Source organism: Alligator mississippiensis, chromosome 2 (assembly GCF_030867095.1).
Source record: "Alligator mississippiensis isolate rAllMis1 chromosome 2, rAllMis1, whole genome shotgun sequence".
NCBI lineage: Eukaryota > Metazoa > Chordata > Crocodylia > Alligatoridae > Alligator > Alligator mississippiensis.
The window spans coordinates 190,231,068-190,257,073 of record NC_081825.1 but is presented as its reverse complement, the minus strand read 5'-3'; the positions used below and the strand labels follow the sequence as shown (position 1 = coordinate 190,257,073).

General features: G+C 41.9%; 1 protein-coding gene across 3 annotated transcripts in view; it reads left to right on the top strand.

Annotated features, from left to right (window-relative positions):
* The window catches only part of OSBPL5 (oxysterol binding protein like 5), a 305,973-nt gene that overhangs the window by 72,879 nt on the left and 207,088 nt on the right, over window positions 1–26,006 (top strand). Inside the window, exon 1 of one of the 3 annotated variants that reach the window (XM_006271184.4) lies at window positions 11,990–12,495. The exons of the other annotated variants lie outside the window; for them this stretch is intronic. The gene's annotated coding sequence lies outside the window, so the exon portion shown is untranslated. Of the gene's footprint in view, window positions 1–11,989; window positions 12,496–26,006 lie in introns of those variants that run through there. 3 annotated transcript variants of the gene reach the window in all.

Sequence of the window (26,006 nt, the reverse complement as noted above, 5' to 3'; positions counted from 1 at the left end):
CAAGAAAAAATACTTTCATATTTCAAAAGGTATAGATTTTTCTTTTATTTTTTGTGGCATACTTGGATTAAAATAACATCAAGTTAGTTACTTTAATCCCAATCTAGGTAACTCACTCCCATAGCACCACATACCTCTTAGTGAAGCTGTGAGTAGTAGTAGTACTGGTCTGGTAGCCATGATGGTCCAGGGATATGTTAAAAACAAGTTTTGTGAGATGAGATATTTTTTTTGTTGCAATACTTGAAAGAGGCTGTGAAATATGCCTCATTGGTTTATGAAAACTATATTGGAAAACCCAGATGCTTCTGTCCTAAAAATGCCTCATATTAAATTCATCTTCCCGGACATTTCTTTGTTAAGAACTGATTCTTCACCTCTTTAAACTCAAAGCAGCCCTTGATAGGCTCAAGACACCCTTCAAAAATGCCAGCTTTTAGTTTTCACTCTTTTTTGGATGACAGAAAACTAATAGAGCAATTTTTCCATTTCAAAGAACTCAGAAAGACCACAACAGGGTAGAATATTTTTAACACTGTGTGTTCCTATTTGAAATCTCTGGGTTTATTTTGTGAACCATGTGTACACACCTAACAGTGCTAATGTTGCATGGCACCCCATAGCACCCTTGAAAGGACCTCATGGTACTCCAGGATGTCATAAAACACTGATCAATAATCATTGGTTTAGAAGCTGTCCCTTCTTAGAAACCCATCTAAATTTGATATCTGCACCTTTGTCATGCAAACCATGAGAAAAAGACATCACATTTAATAGATATCACCTTCTAAACACTGTCTTGATGATGATAATGAGCGTACCCCATTGCAGAATTGGGCTGCACCATCTCCAGCCACCTCTCTCTTTCCATAATTCCAAGTTTTATCAGTTTTTGACTTGAAGAAATTCAAATGGATATAGGTTTGAGTTTCTGAGAGCCATGCCATACAGCAAGAGCTCTTGCACTGTTGCAAGGTAGCCAGGGATGGAAAGAACACAACAAATGGCAGTGGAGCAATAGAGGGTATCAGGGCTGAAGGCAGTTGGGACATTATTAATTTTGTTTACCAAATGATGGAAGAAAAATATTTACAGGATTCTATAGTGACCACAAGGATTCCAGGGAGAATAACCTAGCTATTATTCTATCCAATTTAATATTCAAATCATAGCTAAGTCTAGCGATCCTAAGAGAAAAGCAGTTGTGTTGGGACCTTCCTTCCTGAGAGGCTACTTTTCTACTTGTGCTTCAAGTTTATGGCCACAGTTACAATCAGTGGACTCTTCTTGATCAAAAGAGAGAGCCTCCTAGCTCGGGAACTGTATCCCACCTGGAGTGCAAAATAGCCCTTTATACTGGCCTCGAGACTATGCTGCAAAGTGGGAATAGAGTGGGGTTCTGATGGGGTGATATCTATTTTGGAACAGGATTTTTGCATTTTGTTGGGGTATAGGTTCTGCTATTTGATTTTTTTATGTTTATTCTTGTCATTTATGGCAGGGCAATGGACCGGTCCCTGCTATAAATCCAAGGAACTTATACTGGCTTTCCTTCCCTGCAGACAAGCCAATAAGCCTGTTACTTTTTGGCAGTTGTAGAGAGTATTATTGAACATTTTATATTCTGGAGGCCCCTGGCACACATTCATTTAATGGAGTTATGAGAGCTGATCTGAAAAAATGCATCCCTGCCATGCACATATGGCATGGCAGGAGGCACAATCGTTGGGATTGGAGATCAGACCCCAGTGGTAACATTACTACTTGCCAATGCAGAGGGAGCCTGGGATCCCATGCTCCCCCTGCACCAACAAGTTGAAAGCCAGGTTTCTGCAGCCCTAATGAACCCAAGTGGTCCCAGGGCTAGGACTATGAATGACTATGAACAAACAGCTGATTGGGACTGAACTGGGGCTGTTCAAGAATGTTGTGGTCCTGGGGATGGGACTTACAGTCAGCTGATTGTTGGTCCCAGACCAGAGACCTCTCTGGGGCCAGTTCAAGATTCTGGTGTGGTCCTGGGGCTGGGACTGACCATCGACAGATCTGGCTCTGGTTACCCTGCCACATGTTCCATTTAATGGAAACCAGTCACAAAATTTCTACATCTTTTGTGGCTGGTTTCCTGTGTCATTTATTCCTGGACTGTGCAGCTGGGTTACTATTTATGGTACTATTATCAGGCTTAATTGTAATGTCTGCCAGGGGCCCTCCTTCCTTTCCATGTCTTGTGACATGGTATTTAGCATAATTCTCAGATTTGTTGGACTCTGACAGGGCCGTTCCATGAAAACCTGTGCTATAGCCTTGAACTTGTAGCCTCTGGGCTATCAGCTATGCAGCTTAGCATCCACTCCACCCTAGCCAGGACTCTTAGTGCTTCTGAATCCTTGTGACAATAGTTGGTGTTCAGGTCATTCAGTGGCATCAGCAATAACATAACTGACTCAACATTAATTATAAAAATCAAATAGATTGTTTGTCTTATCTCTGAAGGAGGCTGGAAGTGAATTTAAATTATCAGAGGAAGAGTGCTGAGACGTTCCCATAGCTTAGTAGAAATGAGATGCCGACAGTTCTGAGTAAAGAGATAAAAAGGGTCAAAAATAAGAATAACCACATCCAGCAGTGACTGAAAGCAGCAACAGACAGAATGATATGATTTAGTGTTATAAAGCTACTGATATATCACATTTGGGAACCTGTGTCTTGACTTACAAGTCAACAGCATTTTGAGGTGTCATTAACTACATTCATTGGTTCATAAATCAAAACATCAGTTTCTAGAGACCATGGAGTGATTAATAAATCAGAACTAAACTATATTCCCTAGATGTGCTTATTATTAGAACTCCTGCAACATGACAGTAGTAACTCTGGACAGATAATGCTTGTTGACATCTGGTTTAAAATTTATCTGGGGCAGGAGGAGAAAAGATTGAAAAAAGAATGTTGCATATCTGATCTCACATGATTTCCTTTACACTAGGGAAAAATCTAATCTAGAATCATTCAGGAACATGTTAATTATCCATATTGATTTTAATTTTAATTTCTGATCTGGCCATGCAGAAAAGTTCACAGCTATATATGGTTTAATGGTATCCATCATTGCTTTTTTAATGCTGGGTTGATTTCCAATTAACTTGAAATACACCAAGAGCAAGAGCCATCAGAATGTTTTTAAATATCAAGCCCTTTTTTGTGGCATTTTTCCAGTTAGGTTCTTGAAGTCTGGCCCAGACTGGATCAGACTACTTATCAGATATCATGACTGGGCCATGATTGCTTTCTAGCCATCCGCTAACTGCTAGTCTCTGAAAAAATCTTTCAGTCAATTATCATAATATTTTCTTACTCTCTGTGAGAGCAGACATGCAACCTACTCAACTGCCATGAATTAGTTCCCAGGGCTGGAGAAAACAAATGACTACCAAATCCTTTGATCTATCAACACCAGAGCAGGAGTTGCTAGTGCTTATCATGTTGTGCCATTATAAAAAACCAAAAAACACCATCTGTGTTTCACCTAATATCACCAGTCTTCAGAAAAGAAATAAGGACCTGACTGACTTATGATTAAAATCAATGATAAAAAAATCCTCTGACTTCTGTGGGAGTAGGATGGAGCTCAGTGTATGAACCTTTTGGGGAAAAGCTAATCCAACCATCAATCCCAAATTTCAAACTAGAACTCATGAGGGAAATCCCTCTTCCATATGAGATGGAAGCAGGTTCGGTCCAAGGGTAATTGGCACCCTAGGCGAACGGTGTACCTTGATGCCCCCACCACTTCCAATATAGAGGAAAATAAGAAGTCTAGAATGAACTTTTACCTCTGAGATCTTTTCAGTGGTCTTTCTCTCCTTAGGGAACCAAAGGTCTTAAACCAAGGTGGAGCAGTAGCTGGCCAGGGCTGTTATTTAGACTGATATTCCTGTTATTTTGTTCTGCATATAATTTTGGCGCCCCCCAAATTTTGGCACCCTAGGCAACCACTTCATTTGCCTAATGGTTGGACCAGCCCTGGATGGAAGAGCGCATTGGCTAACTGCACTCAAGACTTGAGATTCTCATTTGGCCTTGATCTATGCTTAAAGGTACCTGTCGGGAATCCAGTAGAAGGCAAAAGAGAGATGTGGCTGTTTGAAGAGAAGGAATTAAAATAGGAGCCTGTTAAGATAGGAGGTTTGTAGGAAGGGGAGGTAAGTTAAGGGCATAGAGGGATGAATCACACAAAGAAGAAAAAAATAGATCAGGAACATCTACTTCCCTCAGCTGGTAACACAAGAACAAGGAGACAACCAATGAAATTAGAGAGTGGCAAACTGAAGACTAATAGAAGGAAATAGCTCTCCAAACAGCATGTAATTAGACTATGGATTTCATTGTCACCAGAACCTGGCAATAGTTTAAGAATGGCTGGATTTTTATATCGGTAACAAGATCACCCACAGTTTTATAATAGTGCTAGGAACTGTTTTGGGAAAGAGATTAAATTTCACTTTTCAGGGGCCAAGCCAGTCTCCATCTGTGGGAGGCAAGATTGTTGGAGGGATCCAGCTGGTACTGGTTCCTTTTTGAAACAGAATAATTGGATTAGCTGGACCTCAAATCTGATACAGTGTACCAATCCCTATATCTCTAAGTAGAAGAGTCCTAGATTTTTTTTTATACAGGAATTCATTAGAACTATCACAGGCTCCTGAACCTTTTTCTTGGTCAATTCATTATAAGTAAATCATGGTCAAATAGAGTCCTCCTAGAGACTGAAGGCCTCCCTAGACCATTGATGTGACTCTGACAACACTAGTAGGTAAAGAATGACTGACTTGATCCATCTTCTCAGAGACCACTCAAGCGAGGAAATGGAGTTCAAGATAATGGCTATATTTTCAAGATGTGTCAGTCATAGTAAAAGTGAACTCATGCCAAAACATAGCTGTATCGATAACGGGGAATTACAAAGAACCAAAAAGCTTGGGATGGCAGAAAAATAGGTGAAATATGGAGTGCAGAGATCCAAGCCTAAAATACCCTCATCTCATGGGGAAACTGCTGGAAGACAACAGGGATCAATCTGTCCTCTGTGTTACTATTTAAGTGAACTTTCAAGTTGGTAGATGTGTCCTCATGAGTGAAACACTCAAGATGGCCTGAGTTAGCCAGAGGAAGTTCCCATCAGAACTGCCATCTCAATGGGGAGCACGCACCAAGAGACAGAAGTTCATCATGTAAACATAATAGCAATCCTTAGTGTCCAAATATGAGGGACTGTGCCATTCTGTTGCTTTTCATGTTTGCTTGTTGCCTGCTATGGCGTCTTCATGATGTTGTATTTATATTGTGCAGTAGGGCATGAGGTTCTTCAGAGTTGAATTCCCTGTAATTGTTAATTACTGTGTGGCTTCCTATCTAAAGTCCCAATTTACATCACCAGTCGGTTGCACAAAATTTTCCTCTGCCTTTTGCCACAAGAGGACTTCAGTCTCCAGGGTCTTCCAGGGAGTTATTTGTTGTTTTTTTTCTAACTTCCCTGGGGAGCAGATCCAGCAAACCTGCAATTAGAGAGAGAGCCCTGTTTAGCAGTGCCACTGTTTTTGAAAATGTAAAATGGCCAAACATGTTAGGTTTTGGGCTCACTTTTCTGGGGTGCTGTAGAGGCACAATATCATTTGCTAAAAAGGCATCTTTGCTCTGGTCAGCTTTGGCATTAAATATTTTAACTCCAAAATTCTGCATCAGAAAACATTCGAAGGTAAAAATGCAAACTTTCTCTTTTATTAATGTATATGACAATGTTAAAACTTATGGTGCAGTTTATAATATATATTTGCATTTTTAAGCTGCTCAGTTGATTAAACAAATCTTGCTTGTGTCTCATGACTGCCTGGGAAGTTAAGAACAAATTCATTGTAAGGCTGGCAAATATTAGTGGGAAATTTGATCTATATGGTTACGACTGCAGAGGCTTTATGCTATATTATGGTGAGAGAAATATGACCATGGTGCTGATGCTCTGGCATTCCATTTTAAGAGAGACCTATTTTTACATTTGATTATTTTGATTATTATCTTTTTAATTATCCATGGAAGCTTGTTGCTGACTTACAAAATCAGGCTGCAGCCACAGTTTATTGTTCAGCATTGTGAGATCAGAGTAATATAAAACGAAAAGTCTTCTGTACGGAGTGAATATACATTCACATTTCCAACAGAGAAGATATAGTGTTCGTGCATATAGGAGGACAGTATGAAGGGAAGAGCTGGGAGATAAACAAGGACAAAAGGCACAAGGATCAGAGAGTAAGACTGTAGAGAAAAAGACATACAAAAACTAGAACTCTTGGTTCCAAAATGATACCTTTTATTAGACCAACTGGAAAATGGCAAGAAAATTGTCCTTTTCTGCAAGCTTTTGGGATCAAAAAGCCCTTTGTCAGGCTCTGGGAAAAGTGTAGATGGTACAAGATGGTGAAAAGTCCCCATAGGTAGGAAACAAACTTCATTTTTGCACAGAGGGAGCTGAAGATGGAAGTCTGTCCCTCTGGGTCCATGCAAGTGTCTTTGAGCTGTGTTGAGTAGCTCTTTGATGTGTTGATCAGGTAGAATTTCTTCCCTGGAGGTGTCAGATGGCAGGCAGGGAGGCAAAAAAAGTTCTTGTTGTTTTGCAATGAAGTTTAAAATCCAAAATCGGCTAAAATTCGGCATCTTCCATGTTTCAGGGGTGTATTTGGTAGCCGTGTTGGTCTGAGACAAAAAGACATACAAAAAAATTGAACTCTTGGTTCCAAAATGATACCTTTTATTAGAACAACTGGGAACTAGTTTTTTGTATGTCTTTTTGTCTCAGACCAACATGGCTACCAAGTACACCCCTGAGACTGTAGAGAAGGCATTTTAATTATGCGTGAAGTGTAACTGTAAACAGATTAAGTGAGAGAAATGCATGGTCTCTCTGTTTAAGCACAGGAGAGTTCACTTTTCTGCTCATCAAAATGGGTAATGATGCATTATTAGACACCTAAGGGGGCTTCTGTGAGAATAGATTTCATATTAGCAATTAAACAATACTTGTAAAGTGGTTTGCTTATCAGATCTGTAAATACATATATATGATAAGGGTTATTTATGGAAAGAAGCTGCATGTTAGGAGTGATGGTGGCAGAAGCAAATCACTCAGATTCCACTGTCAGGGCACATTCTGTTCCCTTGTTATCATCATTCTGGTCTATAAAACTGAAGAGATCAAGGTTTTCCTATAATTCAGCTACTTCACAAGCCTTCTTGTGATAGAGATTAATCTTGTAAAAGGGCTAATATTATTATAGTGACAGTGTAAGTATTACAGGTGTCTCCTTTGCTGAATTCACACATTTGATATCAAATGTTGCCAGAGGGGATCTGGGTGGAAGTCTTTCAGAGGCTAGGTAAACTCAGAGTGGACTTCCAGGCACTGCTGCTCAGTACACTAATCTTCTAGAGCAGTGGCTTTCAACCTGTGGTCCGGAGACCCCTGGGGTTCCACAGACTTAAGTCTAATGGGTCCACAAAAGATGATTATAATTAAACAAAAGTATTTGAATACCCACACTTACAATTCAGAGGCATCTGCACCTCCAATCAAAATATTTTAGGGATCTGCAAATGAAAAAAGGTTAAAAACCACTATTCTAGAGCATTGTATAAGGGTAGGCTTACACAGTAGTAGGAATAGATCAGGCTAGGAACAGACATTGTATCTGTCCCTTGAAAAGTTGTGCCTGTGCTAATCTCGGAATAGAAATATCCCAGGATTAGCGTGTACACACATCACCTTTTTAATTAGGGTTTAGTGAGTGGCTGAATACACTGCCTGCCACTCTTCTCCCCTTGATTTAGTGATGCGATCCTGGGATACCTATTCAAACACATGCTAGGCACATCTACAAGAGACATTTACTGTGGAGCTGCTTAATTAGCTCTTTAATAAACATTTCATTGTCTACACATGTGCCCCTATTAGGTTGCAGTAAACTAATAAACTCCACCACAGTATTTACAAGTGCTATCCTGCAGTGGAGATTGTTAGTAAGCAGCACATGTGTAGATGCTTACAGAGCTGTCTGGGGCACAAGGGTGCTTCAGTGTAGGGAGCTGCCTGCTGGTGAGCCCCACACTAGAGCATCCTTGTGTCCCAGCAAGCCCTTCTGTAATGCATTGAGCTGAGTTGAAGCAGCCTGAGGCTGGCAGACTGATCCCCCTGATTCCCCAGCCAGCCAGGGATGCTCTGACTCAGCTCAACGTGCTGTGGTCCTGGGCACACATTCAAATGCAGCACTCGGGAGCAATAAACTCTGGCACAATATGTACCAGAGTTTATTGCTTTGAATTAATTGCACATGTAGATGTGCTGCTTGTGAAGTTTCCAGATAAACTATTAGTACTGCTTACCCTATGCATCTTTTTAGGATTTATCCTAAGACAATAGACAAGGAAATATGATTGTATTTTGTCCATTCCATTTCATCCTGGGACAATTGTGACATCTGTTTATAGCCTCAGAGCTAGCTTTAAACTAGTTAGCTTGGGTATTGCTACAAGCCTTGCTGTGGTATCCTAGAAGAATGCAAAATAGTAAAACTTGCCTGAGAAGCTTGATAAACTGTTAGCCAGTGTATCCCCATCTATACTGAATGATATGCAGTACTTTAGAAAATATGGGCAGGGTAGCATATTATAGATTAATTCAAAGAGGTATTCTGTAAGGTGCCACCCTGCCATGCCTTCTGCCTTACTTCAGACTAGCACAACTACCTCTCTCTTAGAAAGTATGGGTGAATTCTTGTCTCTGCTGAGGTCAAAACCTTCATTGACTTTAGTGGGCCCAGGATTTGACCCCTAATCTACTTAATCTCTTTCATAGATGATGATGAAGTATGTAGCAGGAAAGAAAACTGTCCTAAACAATGGAGAGCTGGCAGAAAGTCTGTTTTTTTGTTTTTTTATTGGCAGAAATACACTTTCATCCACTGTTACATCCGCACATAAAATAGTAACTACCTGTCTTTAGGATTGCAAGTGTTATTTCATTTATGTAAATCCTAGAATGTGAGGGATAATATAATGACAAAGGTCTATTTTATTCCTTATAAGGTTCCATTTTAGACGTGTTTTCTGCATTCCTAGTACAGTATACAAAACTGCTATCTAAACCTCAGGGCTCAATCTTACACTCACTGAAGTCAGTCAAAAATTTGCCCTTGAGTCTAAGAGGTAAAAGATCAGACCTTAAATGACTATTGCTATATGTGTCTGCAGTCAGTGGTCATATGCAGTTGTATATTGTATTGTTCATTAATTTATTTGCTTGTATTTCTAAGGCCCAATGTGCATTGAGTTTTGCATAGATACGCAGGAGGGTACTACTTTGGTACATGCTTCTTGCTTATTAGCAAGAAGAAAGAATTGTTCTGACAGAATTAGGTAAGGCCTGCTAATATACAGTGCTACTGATGGAAAGGACCGTGTTCATCTTACAGTGACAAGATCCACTGTCTGATGCTGCAGAACAAAAAAATAAGGAACTGGCAGTGAGAAAAAAAAAGAGTCAGTACAAGCAGTACACAATTCTGGCTTTTACAAAGACTGCCAGAAATTAGTTAAAATAGTCTGAATTGTCCTTCACTCCTGGAAGGAGTGGATTCCCCCAGTCATCATGGGGTTAGAGCATGCAAATGCTGTTGGGAATAGGGCTTATTGCTGTATGTCCTGTTTGAATTCACTGTAATAAACACTGTATAAAAGTTATAGGATTGAGCTCACAATTACATTGAGATCTAGGTGGCCTATATAGGTGTAAATGAGGGTCTTACTTTGCCTCAGTCCTCTCTATAGGTGCATAAGCCAAATCAAAATCTAGCCCTCCATCAGCAAAGGACTCAGGTGATCCCTTGCATCTCTTAGTGTGAGGCACACATATCTGAGGTGCATATGGTAGCTCCAGTTCCATTTAGCATTATGTGAATGGGCCAAGGACTGGGAAAGTGAGAGAATGCCTCCAGCTCTGAGTTTGGTTTTTGTCTTCTAATGTCCAACAAAATCATGACTTGGGCTATCATCTCAGTGGAAGATGTTAAGAGTCCTTCAGAACAAAAAGCTGTCTTCGAGGATAAGTGAGCAGTCAGAATGGAAGAAGCAATTTACCAGTAAAAAAAAAAAATCTCTTGTACATAATTTAGAGACTGCAAATGCTGAAAAGAAAAATGATTTCTTTGTCACTACCAGGGCTGCAGAGTAGGTTTGTAAATAATGCTTGCATTGAGATCTGTCTGCTTCTCCTTCAGACTTTCACTGATATTCTTTTGTTTCTGCTCCATTGTCAAGAAGACAGGGTGACTTGCAGGATGGATAGGAAGGGAACTGTAATTATGGATGCACTCTAAGCATGATCATAGCATTTCACCATATCTTCCACTCCTTACCCATATAGAAATGTATGAATGTCTATGAGCAGATGGGTTATTTGATCAGCAGGCCATGATGATAGAGCTGTCATACTACTCTGCGGCTTGAGTCTTCTGTATGCCTGAAGGAGGGTAGTGGTTTATCCTTGACATAACAGTGATTTTTGTGTTTTCTGTCTGCTCCAAATAGGAGAGTGCAGGGGCTGAATATATGTGCCTGGATATTGGTTGTAAGACAGCTACAGTAAAAAATTCAAGTATGTATTTTGAGGCATTGTGTCACAGGTGTCAGATGCATGGGGCATGAGACTGATCAAGAAAATGAGCAAAATGTTGCATGAGTCAGTCCTTTATCAGTTCTGCAAGGAAATCTATGTCTGACAGAAGCATAAGTAGTGGGTCCAGCGTCCTGGGCAGAGAAGTTGCTGAGCACTGGAGGGGTGAAGGGGGAGGCCAAGCGCTAAAGAGCAGGGGTGGGGTGGGAGTAGGGTGGGGGGGTTGTAAGCCCCCATGCTACAGTGCAAGCTCCTTATATCCTGGCTGCTGCTATTGTCACATGGCCTTATTCGGGGCTGCCATTCTGGCACTTCTTCTAAATCAGTGCCCAGGACTGGCACCCTGCTTGCTGTGCCTGAGTTATGCTACTGGTATCTGAAAATTTGTAGGGCTTACTATTAGTAAATTTACACTAACTTACAAGTTAAGCAGCTTCAGTTAAATGATTTTGTAGACCCCAGGAAGCTTCTTCTGCATTTTGGACCTGACCCAGCTAAGCATGTAAAGGCACACTTTAAACATGCGAGCACTGCCACTTACAGGATGGACAGAGCTATTCACCTGCCTAAAGTTGAACATTTGCTTAAATGCTTTGCTGATTCAGAGCTACACACAGAAGAGGGATGGCCATGCTGTGACCACTCCTGTGCGTTCTACGTGAGCTATGTACCACATATCCTCAGGGAACAGCTCTGGACTTAACAGTGTGATTTTACCAGTTTTCTGGGATGCTGCACAGAGGTCCTGTATTCAGAACACCTCCCACATCCATTAGCTCCTTTTCATATTGCCTTCCCTTTTCTTCTCCATTGCCTTTCAACTTGATTTCAATATAATGCATCTTTCAGAAATGAGCTGTCCAATAGGGGGTAGCATGTCCCTTGTTTGCCTCAGCCTGCTCCCATTTTCAGTTCTTCAGCGTTTAAAGGTCTGAGAGAAAGAAACAGACAGACTGTGGGGGAAGAAAGGGAAGATGAAAGGCATAGGTTTGTTAAAGGGTCTTCTTTCTGAGGGTAAGCCTAGGGCTGTCCTGGGGAAGCACTGCTGTGTTGTCCATTGCTCTGCCCCACTGTCTTGTTTTGTTTTCACATCAAGTGACTTGCCCATGTTGATCTGCAGAAGTCAGTCAGACATGATTTCAATCCAATCCAGTATTTGATGATCCTGCCCAGATTTTACATGCTTCCTTTTTTTTTCCCTCCTAATGTGGTTGGATAAGTCTTCTGGTATTTCCTGCTGCAGACTCCCTCCAACAGCTGTACAGCTTTCTGATGTAAATGCCTTTCTCCTCCTCGCCAGGGTTTCTTTGCGGCTGCCTTCCCTAGAAATAGAAACAAGAAGGGAACAGCTTCACAAGCCAGCCAATGCATAAATAGCCAGAGTATTTTGACTGAAGGAGTTCAGGCAAGGAAAGCAACAACTGCTGGAAAAAGGCAGCTGCTGCTTGCAAGTGACAGGGCAAAGCCACAAGGTATTGAGCAGTGCATGGCAAGCACTTGGAGAGGCTGACAGTTCAGAGGAGGAGGACAGTCTCTGGCCCGCACAAGTCTCTCCAAATACAAAAGCTGAGGGGACACAGAGGGAGGGATCTTCGCAACCACGACTGAGCTGGGCATCATCATGTCAGACCCATTGTGGAGGTGTTTTCAGAGGAACTTTTTACTATGGTGAGGACAGTGGTCAGCAAAGAGTAGGAAATGGGAAATTTGCTTCACTGATCATTTGCGACTGGGGCACTGGATGTCTGAACTGTCGTTGATTGCACCTTGAGACGGTAAGGCATCTTTTCTGCTTACAGCAGATCTGTGTTTGTGTATTTCAGATAAACTGCGATTGCTTGTCCTTTGTGAATGGGGCATTCCTTCCTTCTCCCCTTGAACTACACCCTGGCTATGGAAGGCTGCCTCTTTTAGCCTTACATTGAAAGAGTATTACTAGCTAATTTCTGCCAATCTAGCAGTGAAATAAGTGTGAACTCAGCATCGCCTGCAGAATTCTTTTTCTCAGAAATACATCCACATATAACAGGCTGTCCAGGATTTACTCATACCTATTTCTTTGGAAACATGGACACTCCTCATAACATAGAAAATGAAATATATTTGAAAAGAAGTCTGAGCAACATTACTTGGACACATGTGCAATTATATAAATTGCAGTTCTAACAAACAATAATACTAGCATCCAGGTAGATGGCACATTAAGAGCCAGCATATGTCCATTCCTCAGTGAATCAGAAATGCAGCAATATTTGTTTTATGATGCCATTGTCTTGAGTGTTTCATTTGATTTTCCATGGATCTTTCTGTCGCTCATCCTTAACAACATGGATCCGCTGCTATCTAAAAAAGAAAAGAAAAAACCCCCAAATTCCGTAGTTCCATGCTTGCAATTGAAAGCCATGCTTCCAAGAAACCATTTGGCAATATCGAGATCTCATTTCCTGCAGAGCACCAACAAAAAAAGGAATCTGAAATGTCATCTCTTACTCACACAAAGATCCTTGCTACAATCACTAAGAATTTTTCCTGAGCAAGATGTACAAAACCCCCCACCAAACTAAAACAATCTTGTTAAAACCTTGGAACCTGGCTTAAGGACACAATCATTGCAGTACCGCCCTGTGTTTTGTTTTGCTTTGTTTTGAAGTATGATTCCAACTGACTGCACTGTTACATACATTTGCTTTTGCTTACTGTCATATAATAAGGGATACAATTGGCTTGTAGTTAATACCCCACGGTGGCTTTGTTTATATAAGCAAGATGCCATGGAATTTTCCTCATTATCCAGATCACATTTATCATAGTATTTTCTAGGAAAAGCTGTGTTTGTGCTGCAAGTAAAATGTGTACTCGTTTTAGATGTCACTTCTGTCTTTCTAAAAAAAAAAAAAAAAAAGGAATTGTTTTCTCTTGGAATGAATTAACCCTATAGATGAGGTGTTAGAGTAGCTTATAATTTTAAATTAGGTTCTTAATATCTTCTTGTTTCATGACATAAGTGGCTGCACACATTATACAAATCTATACGTATGATGCTGTATACAAGGGTTTTCCTGTACTGATACCATACTAGTGAAATAATAACAAATCTTTCAGGCCTGAAATACTTAGTGGCTGAATTTACTAATGCTTTCTGAAAAGGCTTTTGGGAACAAATGTATATAGAACATACTGCTATTCTTAAGCGAGTTGGGATGTATTGGTGGAAGTGGCAGAATGTCAGAATAACTCAAGTCTTTCTCCACAAACTAGTCAAGCAGGCACTCCCAGCACATTTATACTACAGCCAAAGGTGAATTTAAGCAGGCTGTCAGATTTAGCCTAAGGAATTAGAAGACATTTAGGGTTGCATACTTCCGTTTTTAAAAATGCATTGTGTCTGGCAGATACAGGGCCCATTTTGAGACATTTCTTGTAACATGATAAAAACATTCATGGAACTGTCATCATTGATATCAGTCACCCATCTGTAAAATGGGGAGAATAACTGCTAACCTCATTAGTGGTCATATCCTACTGCAGCAGAAGCCACATAAGTCCCTGTATAAAAGCTTACAAAGGTTCTACTGTAAATGCTTAAGCCCATGTTTAATACTGAAACATGGTATTACTCCAAGTGAGGTACTGGTAAACCTGCTTAAAGGCTTGCAGGATCAGGGCCAGTGTACGTAAGAGGCTTTGAAGACTACAAGTGCCATAATCTAACTAGCCTATCTCTAACCATTAATGCATTCCCTTTACCCAATACCACTGTAATACTCTGACCCATGTATTTCCCCCTGTTCACAAGGCAGCAGACAGGCAGTAGAGGTCCATATACAGAAGAATGGTGATTACACAGGATGTCTTCCTCATTTGCCATCTTTTTCCCTGCCCCGCTCCCGGCCAAAACCTAAGGCATTGTGTCCAGGGAATGAGGGAAGTAGGCACTGGGGAGAGCTTTTCTCTGTTGTATGCCATAGGATTTTTCTCACCCAGACCTGAGGAAGTTAGACCTAGTTTCCCCTGGTGTCTCTGGGGAAGTGTTGGTGGCTGTTGCATACTACATGGGGAACAGGCAAGTGATGGCAACCACACTTGTAGCTGTTGGTGAGGAAGGAATATAGAAGAGGAGGGTAATATTTGATCTGTGTGTCAGAAATGTTATAGGATTTGAAGGGTACTCCATGAGGTGTGTACTTGAGCCTGTTATCCTGTTGGCCCACGAGGATGAAACTTGGGTGACAGGGACAAATTTTGACTGATTCAAGAGAAGAGGAAGGCACCTTAATAGGTGCCCTACTTCTGTGTAAATGTTTTAAAAATAATTTTAATCAATGAGGGTTGTACAAGTTGAATGATATTTTTCTATATTCTTTTTATAGTCCTTAAATTTAATTTCTATATTCTTTATCACAATATTGAATCATCAGGTGAGTGGGAGGTAGGGTTGTATGGTCAGAACTTAAGTTTCTATTACTGGGCTATGTGTCTAATAATGTAGCTTATTAGACAGAGCATTGGAAAATATGAGTCTCTGCCTGAAAAATCTTGAAAAAGTTTTGTGATTTAGAATCTGCCATACCTTTAGGCTAATGATGCATTCTATCTCCTAATACAACTCAAAAGTACATGCGTATCAGGGCAGAAGTTGGTCACGATCATTTTATATTAGGCCAATTTGACAAAACATCACATTTAGACTTTATCCAAATTAATAGCTAAAAAAAAAAAGCATTGGTTTCCAAGGTCAGTAAAGATCCCTCTTGACTTCAGCTGCCACTGTACCAGGCCATCATTCTTTTCAGGCTGGATCCTGCATAACTTGGGAACAGGAGCTGGATGGTAGCACATATCAAGCTTCCCCAAAGTAGGCTATGCCTAGTGGTTACTTGCTTCTGATTCACTAAGCTAGTAGAAAGCTGGCATGGGAACCATATGATCTTCAGTTGATGGCTGACTTGTTTAAGGGCAGGAGGGCTACCATGGGGTTTCTTTCTTAGTATGGCCTCTCTGCCTTAGATGATTTAGCACGGACTTCACTCAATTGGAAATGCAGATCCTCATGGCTTCACTGTGTGGTTAGTAAGATGTGTGTGAAAGGGAACGAGATGCAGTTGAGGAAATGGTAGCAGACAGTCAGAATGCCAAATACATTTGCCAAGGAATTACAGTGACCTCTTTTAGCAGCATGTCTCAGCCTTTGGCTACCCTTCTTTATGTGTCTGGTGCTCTCTAGACTACCCAAGCTGGCACTGGCACTGTGCTTCCCAGAGTACGTGCTTTCTGTTGTTGAGCAAGTGGCTGCAAAGAATTACTGGAGGCAGAGCTGAGGTGGTTTTGGGCCCCTAATTGAAATTCATAGGTTTGCATTTAAATACCAGGCTCTAACCTCACCTCAGCCCCACCCATCAATATGCTCTTTCTGGCCACGCCACTTGTATGGAAGTATGAAAACAACAATCCTGGCTCAGGATGGTATGGCTAAAAATATACCCTTTGAGCAGCTGTGGTGTCTCTTCTGAGGGCAAAGAAATGGTGCCTCCAGATCTTCCTGCACATGGTTTGTTGCAATGGAGGATGAGCGTCAAAGGAGATTTCCACAGAAAGCAAACAAAATTTCCCCACATGGCACTGAAGGCTGCTTTCTTGCCATCTTGATTTCTGCTTTCTAAGCATTCCTAATTCATATTCCCAAGTCTGCATGGATCATTTAATTTTCTGGAAGCACGTTTTTTTCTGACTGCAGTGTTTACTGCCCATCTTCTGCTGCTTTGACACTAATTAGGCACACCATGTTTTAACCCACTGCAAATTTCAAGCCAGCATCCTAATATAGTAGTAGCTCTGATGAGACCATTTCAAACATCTCCATCCATTGCTGCTTTGCAGATGGCTGGAGCAAAAATGATCCATGGATGTAATGATTTTCCCACCCTCCTAAGCTTCCAGGGGAGAAGATAAACAAACAAAAAATAAATCCTGCAGTAGCACATCCAGATTCAGACTGCTTCATTACTGGTGGATTCAGAAACTAAGACTTTCTATCAGTAATGCCTGCATACCATCTAGAGGCCTATTATTACACTTGTGTTAGGCTTCTGATACCAGGAATGCATGCATCTGTAGCATAAGGAAACTGAGCGATTGAAAAGGAATGTTCTGCAGAATTTGTAGCAGATGACTGGCACGTTTGTTATATTGCCTCTGTATGGCTTTAGGCCATCCCAAAGGCAGAAGGCTATTTCTGAGCCAGAATTGCCAGGCTGTTTCTTTAATTGGGAACCAGGGGCGGAGAGATAGTGGAGTGTGTACCCATTGTTCAGGAGGCAGAGCCTTCCCTTTGGAACGGTCTGAAATCTCAGATTTTGTTGTGTTGTGTCTGCATAATGATAGCTGGGCTTGTATCGACATTTCCATTGTATTCCTTTTGGCTGGAAGGATTTATAACTTGGAAACCAAACTTTGCTCTGGGCTGAAACTGACACATACAAATGTCTTGATTTGGGATTTGTATCAATTTATTTTAGTTCTAAATAGGATATGTAAGGTTCAGCACCTTAATGGACACTGGTTGTTTATACGTAGGCTTTCCTCTCTGAGATATAAAAATCTCTTGTGATGGAGGAGATTTTGGCTACGAGTCAAGATCAATAATCTTTACTGTGCTGGTTTAGGCAGCCTCCTTACTGTGTATGAAGATACTTTGTTATACTTGCAGCCAAGCTTGGGCTTTATGTAAATCCACTCAAGGGCAATGCCAGTTTTGTGGGTGTCTTGGCGAATTAGTTTCCATTTGCATGATACAGTATTTGCATTATTGGTTGAATAAAAACCCATTGCAGTAAGCCCTGCAAAGGGAGTATTTAGATTGGAGATATTACAACTCCTTAATTAGTAGGGACTTTCCCCAGTTCACTTAGGGAGCTTAGAATTGATTGGTAAACCAAGAAAAATCAGGCACATTCAGTATAAAATTGCCCTCAAAGAAAGAATGTAATGCCGGTAGTAATTGTACTCTGCAAGTACTTGGAAACCACAGCTGAAATGCAGGCCCTATTGTAGTAGCATAGGGTTATATAGAGAGTAACAAACAATCTCAGTCCCAAAGTACAGTCTAAACAGTTAGATAAAGGTGGGATACAGGATGATAGAGAACAGAGGCCTTTGCCTCTATTGTATGGCTTGCCTTGGATCACACAGAAAGTTTGCTGCAAAGCTGGGAATGAAGTTAAATCCTCATGAATTCTCATCCAATGCCTTATGCATAGATGCCTAACAGGTAGAATAGCTTAAGTGGACTCAGGCACCTAAATGTGATTCTATTCCATTCCCTTCATGTTCTGACAGTCCTTGGAGCATGCCATCTTCTAGCCGTTAAGACTGAGTCATAAAAAAGCAGTGAGGAGAAGGAGGGCCTCACACCTTTTGTGTTAGGCTTTGTACAAACATTACAGCTAGAAGTTTGGGGGGTTAGATGAAGTTAAAAATGCCCCACCTCCCCAGTCTAACTCAGCAGTTAGATAGGTACCAGGAGCTTGAACTAAGGGGAATCGACATGGAAGGATGTGGGCAGTGGGGTCCCGCAGGGCTTGGTTCTTGGACTCTTCAATGTCTTCATCAGTGACTTGGATGTGGGTGTGAAGTGCACTCTGTCCAGGTTTGTGGATGATACTAAATTGTGGGGTGAAGTGGGTAGGGAACAATTGCAGGCAGACCTGAACAGGTTGGAAAAGTGGGCAGAACACAATAGGATGCAGTTCAACAAGGACAACTGCAGAGTGCTACACCTAGGGCATAAAAATATCCAGCACACCTACTGACTGGGAAATGACTCTCAGCAGCACAGAAGTGGAAAGGGATCTTGGAGTCATAGTGGACTCCAAGATGAACATGAGTCGTCAGTGTGATGAAATCACCAGCAAAGCTAACCGCACTTTATCATGCATTAGCAGATGCATGACAAATAGAATCAAGGAGGTGATACTTCCCCTCTATGCGGCATTGGTCAGACCGCAGTTGGAGTACTGCGTCCAGTTTTGGGTGCTGTACTTTAAGAAGAATGTGGATAACCTTGAGAGGGTCCAGAGAAGGCCACTCATATGGTTAGGGGCTTACAGTAAAAGTCCTATGAGGAGAGACTGAGGGACCTGAACCTCTTCAGCCTCCGCAAGAGAAGGCTGAGAGGTGATCTTGTGGCCCCCTACAAATTCGTTACAGGGATGCAGCAAGGAACCGGAGATGCTCTGTTCACCAGGGCGTCTCTTGGGGTAACAAGGAACAATGGTCACAAACTGACATAGAGCAGATTTAGACTAGATACCAGGAAGAACTTCTTCACGGTAAGGATGGCCAGAATTTGGAATGGGTTTCCAAGGGAGGTGGTGCTCTCCCCTACAATGGGGGCCTTTAAGAGAAGACTTGATAGGCATCTGGCTGGGGTCATCTGATCCCAGCACTCTTTCCTGCCCAGGACAGGGGGTCGGACTTGATGATCTGTTGAGGTTCCTTCCAACCCTAGCATCTATGAATTGGGGTAGGGTGAGGGGCAGGCAGGATGGGGAAGTTATGGGGGGGATACTTAGAGGGATCGGGGGGCTAGCAGGATCTGTTGGGGAGGCTTGGGGGTATTTGGGGGGGTGCTAGCAGGGTCCATGTAGGGGTTGTGGGAATTGTGGAGGGGGCTAACGGAGTCTGCAGGGGTGTTGGGGGATCAGAGTGGGGGCTGCCGGGATCGGGGGGGCTCTCCAATCCTGCCAAATCCCATAGGCCCCCTCATCCCCTGATGCCACCAAACTGCCCCCAATCCCTCAAACTGCTCCCAGGGCTGACTTACTGGTGTTCACTGGTCCCGGGGAGCTTGACTGCAGTAAATCAGGGTAGGGGAGGGATGAGTGGATTATGGGGCTGGCAGCTCTGTGGGGGTGTTTGGTGGGATCAGAGGAGGCTGTCTTCCTTCCCTGACCAGGGGCTATTTTTAACCCCCAACCCCTACCCCAAACAAACTACCACCCCCGCAAGCCAGCCCCCTCAATCCCACTCACCCTCCCTCCCACTGACTTACTTCAATCAGCTCCTGGCACCAGCAAATGCTGGTAAGACCAGCACTAGGAGCAGCTTGCGGGATCAGGGGGGGTTTGGTGGGCTGGCAGGTCTGTGGTGGGGGAGGTTGTCGGCTGTACTCTGAACGTGTACAGAAGTTCAGTTAGATCGTTCGACCCATACCCAATCTAACTTAGTGCACATCCAAGGTATAGTTAAATTAGATCAGGTCAGCCATTTTTAAACCAATCTAACCTTCCTGGAACTTCTATACAGTTTGCACTTACATTGACCTAACTAGGGAGCTAGTGTAAGGTCTACACGTGAGCCAGCTAAGTTAGATTAAGTGGTCATTTTTAATATGATCTCACCTCCCCCTAACCTACCTGAATGTTTGTATGCACCCCTAAAGCTTTTTTCAGAGATTTGGGCAGGGTGGAATAGAGTCTTGTTCAGGCGCTTAAGTGTACTTACATGCTCAACAGGTGAAATAGGATCTGACTCTGTCTGCAGTTAACTCTTCTTCAGTTAAGACTCCTTGCTACGGACAGTAAATCTGTATAGCTTCTGTTCCAAATGAATCTTTCATTTTAGATTTGGTTCTAAGACAACCATCAGCTTATGAAAAATGCTTATTAACAGCATACACCAATTCTTTGAATGTGATTAGCTCTGTATTTCTCAAAGCAAGAATCAAAATAAATCTAAAAATATTTTTACCCCTCCACTAATGTAGCACCATTTTCAGGTACTTGCTTTTTTTCCCCTCCCAATTCAATAAGAATGTTATGACTTTTAGTTGTTTCCCTTGGTACCAGTAAAAGAAAAAAACCATAAGCCAGAATTGCAGCTATTCAAGTGATTTGCTGTTCTTTCGGATTGTAAGGATACAAAATTCTAGACTCCTCAAAACATTGTAGACAGGTTACCCGTCTCATTCATGAGACGTGCAGAATACTGATGTACTACATGGCGTGGGTAGCAGTCACTGTGGATCATCTTGGCAGAATAAAAAGAACAGCTTCACCCTCTCTTGAAATTGCCTGGCCTGTATTATACTTGATTTTTTAGTTTGCAGCACTGGGGAAGAATATTTTTTTCTAAAGCTGTGAGATATCACCAACACTTTTTAACATCTTATCAAATGTTGTGCAATTCACTGAGGAAAGACTGCTAGATGATCCATGAAATCCCTCCAAGTATGATATGAAATCACCACTGAAATTAATACTGGACCAGTGGGTTCATTTTGATAACCTTCTGGCAAAGATACAAATAGAGTAGATTTCCATTTTATAAGATGAATTCCTCAGCTTCCTCTTGCCATGTTGCTTTAAAAGAAACCTCACAGAATTTTGCAAGTCTGTCTGTTGCTGATACTACAACCCTTTTCCCCCCTTTCTACCTTAGTATGGAAAAAAACAATCTGGATTAAAGGCACTGCTTTGATTCTGTGGCCTATTCTTTCATATGTGGGTCAAAGACAGTTCAGCTTTGAACAACATCAGGGGGTTTTTTTTATAAAGGAGAAAATCCTTATTTGGATTATAAAGGCTTTCCCTGAACACTAGATTCATCTCATTCTATTTAGAGTATTAGCATACCAAGGCAATAATGTAAGAGATGTTCAAACTACCTTTCTATTATTGTCAGCCTAGAAAGGTATATTAGTTTTTGGGGTGTGAAAAGCATCACCTTTAAATTTGTGATTCTATTTAAAATGAACTAGTGTTCCTCCTAGTGTATGTCCCTGGTGCAGTGTGGCCCAGAGAGGCTATTTACACTATCTTTAATGCTCCTTATGGTTTAGAAGGGACAGAAAATGGATTGGACTGAATATAACAGGGGTCATTTTTGAGGTTTAATGATCACAGGTGCGCCCTGCAGTTCAGCTACCTGAGTAAAAAGCACAGATATTATTGCCTAATACTACCATGCAAAGTCCCTAAATTCTGTCTAAACTTCAGAGTCAAGAAGGAACTGATGGCCATGCTATCATTATTGATTTGTACTGCTGCAGTTCTTAAAAGCCCAGTCATGGACTGCAACCCTACTTTGTCAAAGGCCTGTACAAGCACATAAGAAAAACTGTCAGGCACCTAACACAATTTACTTTGAACTGAATTCAAGTCCTTGTTTTAAACTTCCAAGGAAGGAAAATATACAGTATTGTGAGGGAAGAAATTCTCAGGGTAGATGCAATGGGCCTGATCTTCCTGGTTGGCGAGCTCTGCTGGGGTTTGGAAAGGATTCTGCTGTAAAGAGCCTGTCAGACATCAGGTTTAAGTTAAATCAGAGTTCTCCAGCATCCTAGATGCTTTGCAACCCCGGGCAGGGCTCTACTCTGCTCCAGCACACCAGGGCTGGCCCTGGCCCTCTATTCCCTGGCTGCAGCTCAGGCAGAGACTGCAGGTACAGGGCATCTGCCTAGCTTCCTCCTGTTTCCCCACCCCCCATTACTCCCTGCTCAAGCAGGGATGCCTTACACAGACACCTCTCAACATTAACTAGCATACCACATGATGGCTACGTCTATGCTGTGGGAGACGGGACAAAGACAGTATCAGCTTTGGGCTTTTTGGAGCTAATCAATAGGTAGCTGGTAATGTCCCTCTGTTCCTTCCTTGGGAAAAGCTGTTTAAGAAGAGCTTGAAGAAATGAGAGATTCTTATGTTTTGCTGATGGACTGATAAATGCTGTGCAACTACATGCTATGTAAATCCCTGATGGCTCCCTCGCTAACCAGCGAGGTTTCTGGGGGGACTGTTCCCTAATCAGAGCATCCTGCTGGGGCCTGGCCACACCTCCCCTCAGCTCCGCACTGTTCAAGGGAAGGGAGGGCTGCTCTAGTGCCCCCCGACTTCTAGCCCAAGCCACTGCATGTGCCTGCATTTCTTCAGTCCCGAGGGGATGTCTCTCCAGTTACAAACTAGTTTAACCTAGCCAGGTTAGACTAACCTGCAAAGATTTAATCAATTCAGGCTCAGGCTTTTTGAATGTCTGTCCCTAGCCCTGAGAAGTGGCATGGTGGTGGATAAGCAATTAAAAGACCTGGGTTACCTTCCTGGCCCAGCCCCTCAGGAAGTGTATGATCCTAAGCATATCAGTTCAGCTTTCCATGCCTCTTTCACCTCCAGGCCTTTGACTACTTTGTCTGCTTAGCTTGTAAGTTCTGTGGAGCAAGGACTGCCCTTTGCTATGTGTATAGAAGGGTTTAGCATAACAAAAGTCTCGGCCGCTGTTGGGAATTCTTGATTCTGCTGTAATATAAATAATTAATGTTAATAATAGAAACAAACTAACAGTGTTAGCAAAGTAATGAATAATGCTTATGAGGAGAGATGGTGCAGCTCTTCCAGTTTTTCCTTTTCTCAGAAAAGGTACATCTTCAGGGCAAGATCCAGGAGGGTCCAGCAATTTAGTTGCACTCTCCTTTGAATTCTGGTTCCCTCCCCCCCGCCTATTTAAAACCAAACCAAATGCAGTTGCTTTTCTATTCAGGCAGCAGTGTGGGAGTCACTTGACTTCTTCACGGCTCATTATAACATACCTGATTCCTTCTAAACTTTGTTTCACAGGTGTTAAGAACCCTCTCTCTCCTTTAACATTTTTGATGCTCTGTTACTTAAACTATCCTTTCTTCTGCAATTCTGCTGTCTGTTAGGTTCCCTTCTTAATGCAGGTCCTGTTTCACAGCCCTACAGACTGATTTTAGAACATTAACTCAGGTGAACATCAATTCAGGTATGGAAATAACTTTCAATGAAGCATTGGATGAATTGTCAAGATGCTCAAGAAAGCTAGATTTCTTTTATGTATCTGAAAGAGATGTGGATTTAATTTTAATGACAACAGGACTAAAAAATCATCTTTGGATTATTTTTTGCTTAGTTTGTTGTGATGTTATACATAATATATAGTATAGTAAATTAATGCACATACCAATAGTTATAATGGTTAGTGCTTTGATCTTGAACTTAATAATCTAGCCTTCAGCCCTTGCATATTAGTAAAGCTTTTACTTCCTTCTTCCCTGGAGAAAAGTGTGTTGTTTTATATGTGATGATGCACCACACCATCTGCACTCTCCTTTTGAGAATTCTAAATCTGCCCATGTACACCTACAGGAGGGTACAAAAGGTAGGTATGGGCTAAATGAGAAGAAAGCGAGCAACACTGCAAATACAACTGATGGGCTGTGACTCAGAAGCAATTTGACCAAAATAATCCCCACAGTACTTTAAATGTCCTCTTCCCAGTAATGTACAATATGTTGTTCTCTGCTATAAAGCTGTTGTCAGGTGACTTCATTGTATTAATATGTGCCTTGTTGTTATCAACAAGATGTATAGTTTAATAGAGAGAAGCTCTTCTGTTGGCTTCTAATTATGGGTAATGTTTTCTTAACTGTTGAAGGGCAGTTGCAATAAGAACATTTCTTTAATATTTTATTCCTAATGGTAGACATCTTCATGCTACGTAAAAGCAGTACTTCTAATAGCAGTTTAAAACTTATGAACTGATGTTTCATTTATTTATGAAAATACACATACACCATGGACCAGAGGCATATCTTAATTTTTGCTTTCAGAGGAATCATCATTTTTGTTGTTCCTTTCAGTGCTGTGAATTTAACAGATTTAAACAATGGCTGCTTCTAGGAAAGTTCTGGGTTAGGGATCTGCATTTTCTCCTGTGGTGCAGAAACTAACAGATTTACAGGTGTAAAATCTTGTCCCCATTGAAGTCAGTGTGAGATTTTCCATTCACTTCAATGCAAGCAGCTTTTAGCCTTGTATCTTTAAGACAATCACACAAATGCCACACAGTATGTGTGTTTGCATGAGCCACTTTACTGCACATTAGACTAATCTAATGTGGAGTAAAGTATCACCATCTATACATGCATAGCAATTACTGCACAGTAAATTAGTCTAATATGCAGTTTGCTAGTACCTGTAGATACAAGTACTAGACTAACTGTGGCTTAGGTACTGCATAGTAGCATATGTGTAGACAGACAGCTGACCAGGAGCAAATTGCTTCCGGTCAGCCAAGGCAGCAGGGGCTGGGGGAACTCTCTGGGTTCCTGGGAAGCTGACTCCCAGCCCCGTACCTCAATCTGCATGGGGCAGGTGGCAGGGGAAGGGGGTGGGGAGGTGTCCAGGCTTCCCAGCAGCTGCTTCCCAGCCCCATGCCCTAACAGGAACAGCTTCCTGCCCTGTGCAGACCGGGGTGCAGGGCTGGGAGACAGCTTCCAGGGAGCCCAGACAGCTCCCTGCCCCCTACCCGATGCAGTTCAGGGTACGGGGCTGGGAGACAGCTACCTGGGAACCCAGACAGCTCCCCCCACCCCCGGGAGCCCAGGTCTGGCCCCTGTGCCCCCTGCCAGCCAAGGGCTGGCACCCAGGGAACACTGGAGCTCCCCCTGGATGCTGTAGGGGGGCAGAGCAGGGCAAGAGCAGCCCTGCATTGATCTGCTCCCATCGGGAGCAAATTTGCTCCTGAAAGGTGCACATGTAGAAGTATTCCCAGGGAAAGCTTACCTGTGCTTTATTTTACTACACAGTAATCCTAAGGCACATTAATAGCATGTGTAGATGCACCCAGTTAGCAATTTATACACACTGAAAATATACAGAGGCAATTATTCTCCTTTTCATATGTAGCTAACTCTGAAATCTTGCTTCATGTAAAAAAGGGAAACCTTACTAAGACAGATGAAAATGGGGTTCCAAGAGTTGTCTTAGCCATTCTGGAACGGAAATCTTTTAGCAACATGAGGAGGCTTTAATATTGCTATTAAAATTATTCTGTAGTTATCTCTGGGAGATGTAATTTTAAATTTAGAAATAGAATTTGAACAGTTTCCAAGCTGATCTCTGACTTTTCTACACAATGAATAGAAACAAAAAAGAAAGGCCTCAGTATTAAATATCCAGGTCAGTTTTCAGTTGACAGTGTTGAGGAAAGGTGGGTTAAGAGCTCTGAGAAGGGAGGAATTTGGTCATCTAAACCTTTTTAATATGCCATAATTATATTAAGTACTAAATTGAGAGGTGCTTCTCTAGTTATGATGAGGGTAATGAGTAGCTGTGCTGTATTACTGTATTCATGGTTGGAGAAAGGAGAGCAATATGATTTGCTTCAGCTGAGAAGGAACATTTGGACCAATTATAACTATAATTTGGTTTTGCAATCTATAAACTGAGAAACATATTCCCAAAAGCTTTATGGTTTTAGAACTTTGTGCCCTGTC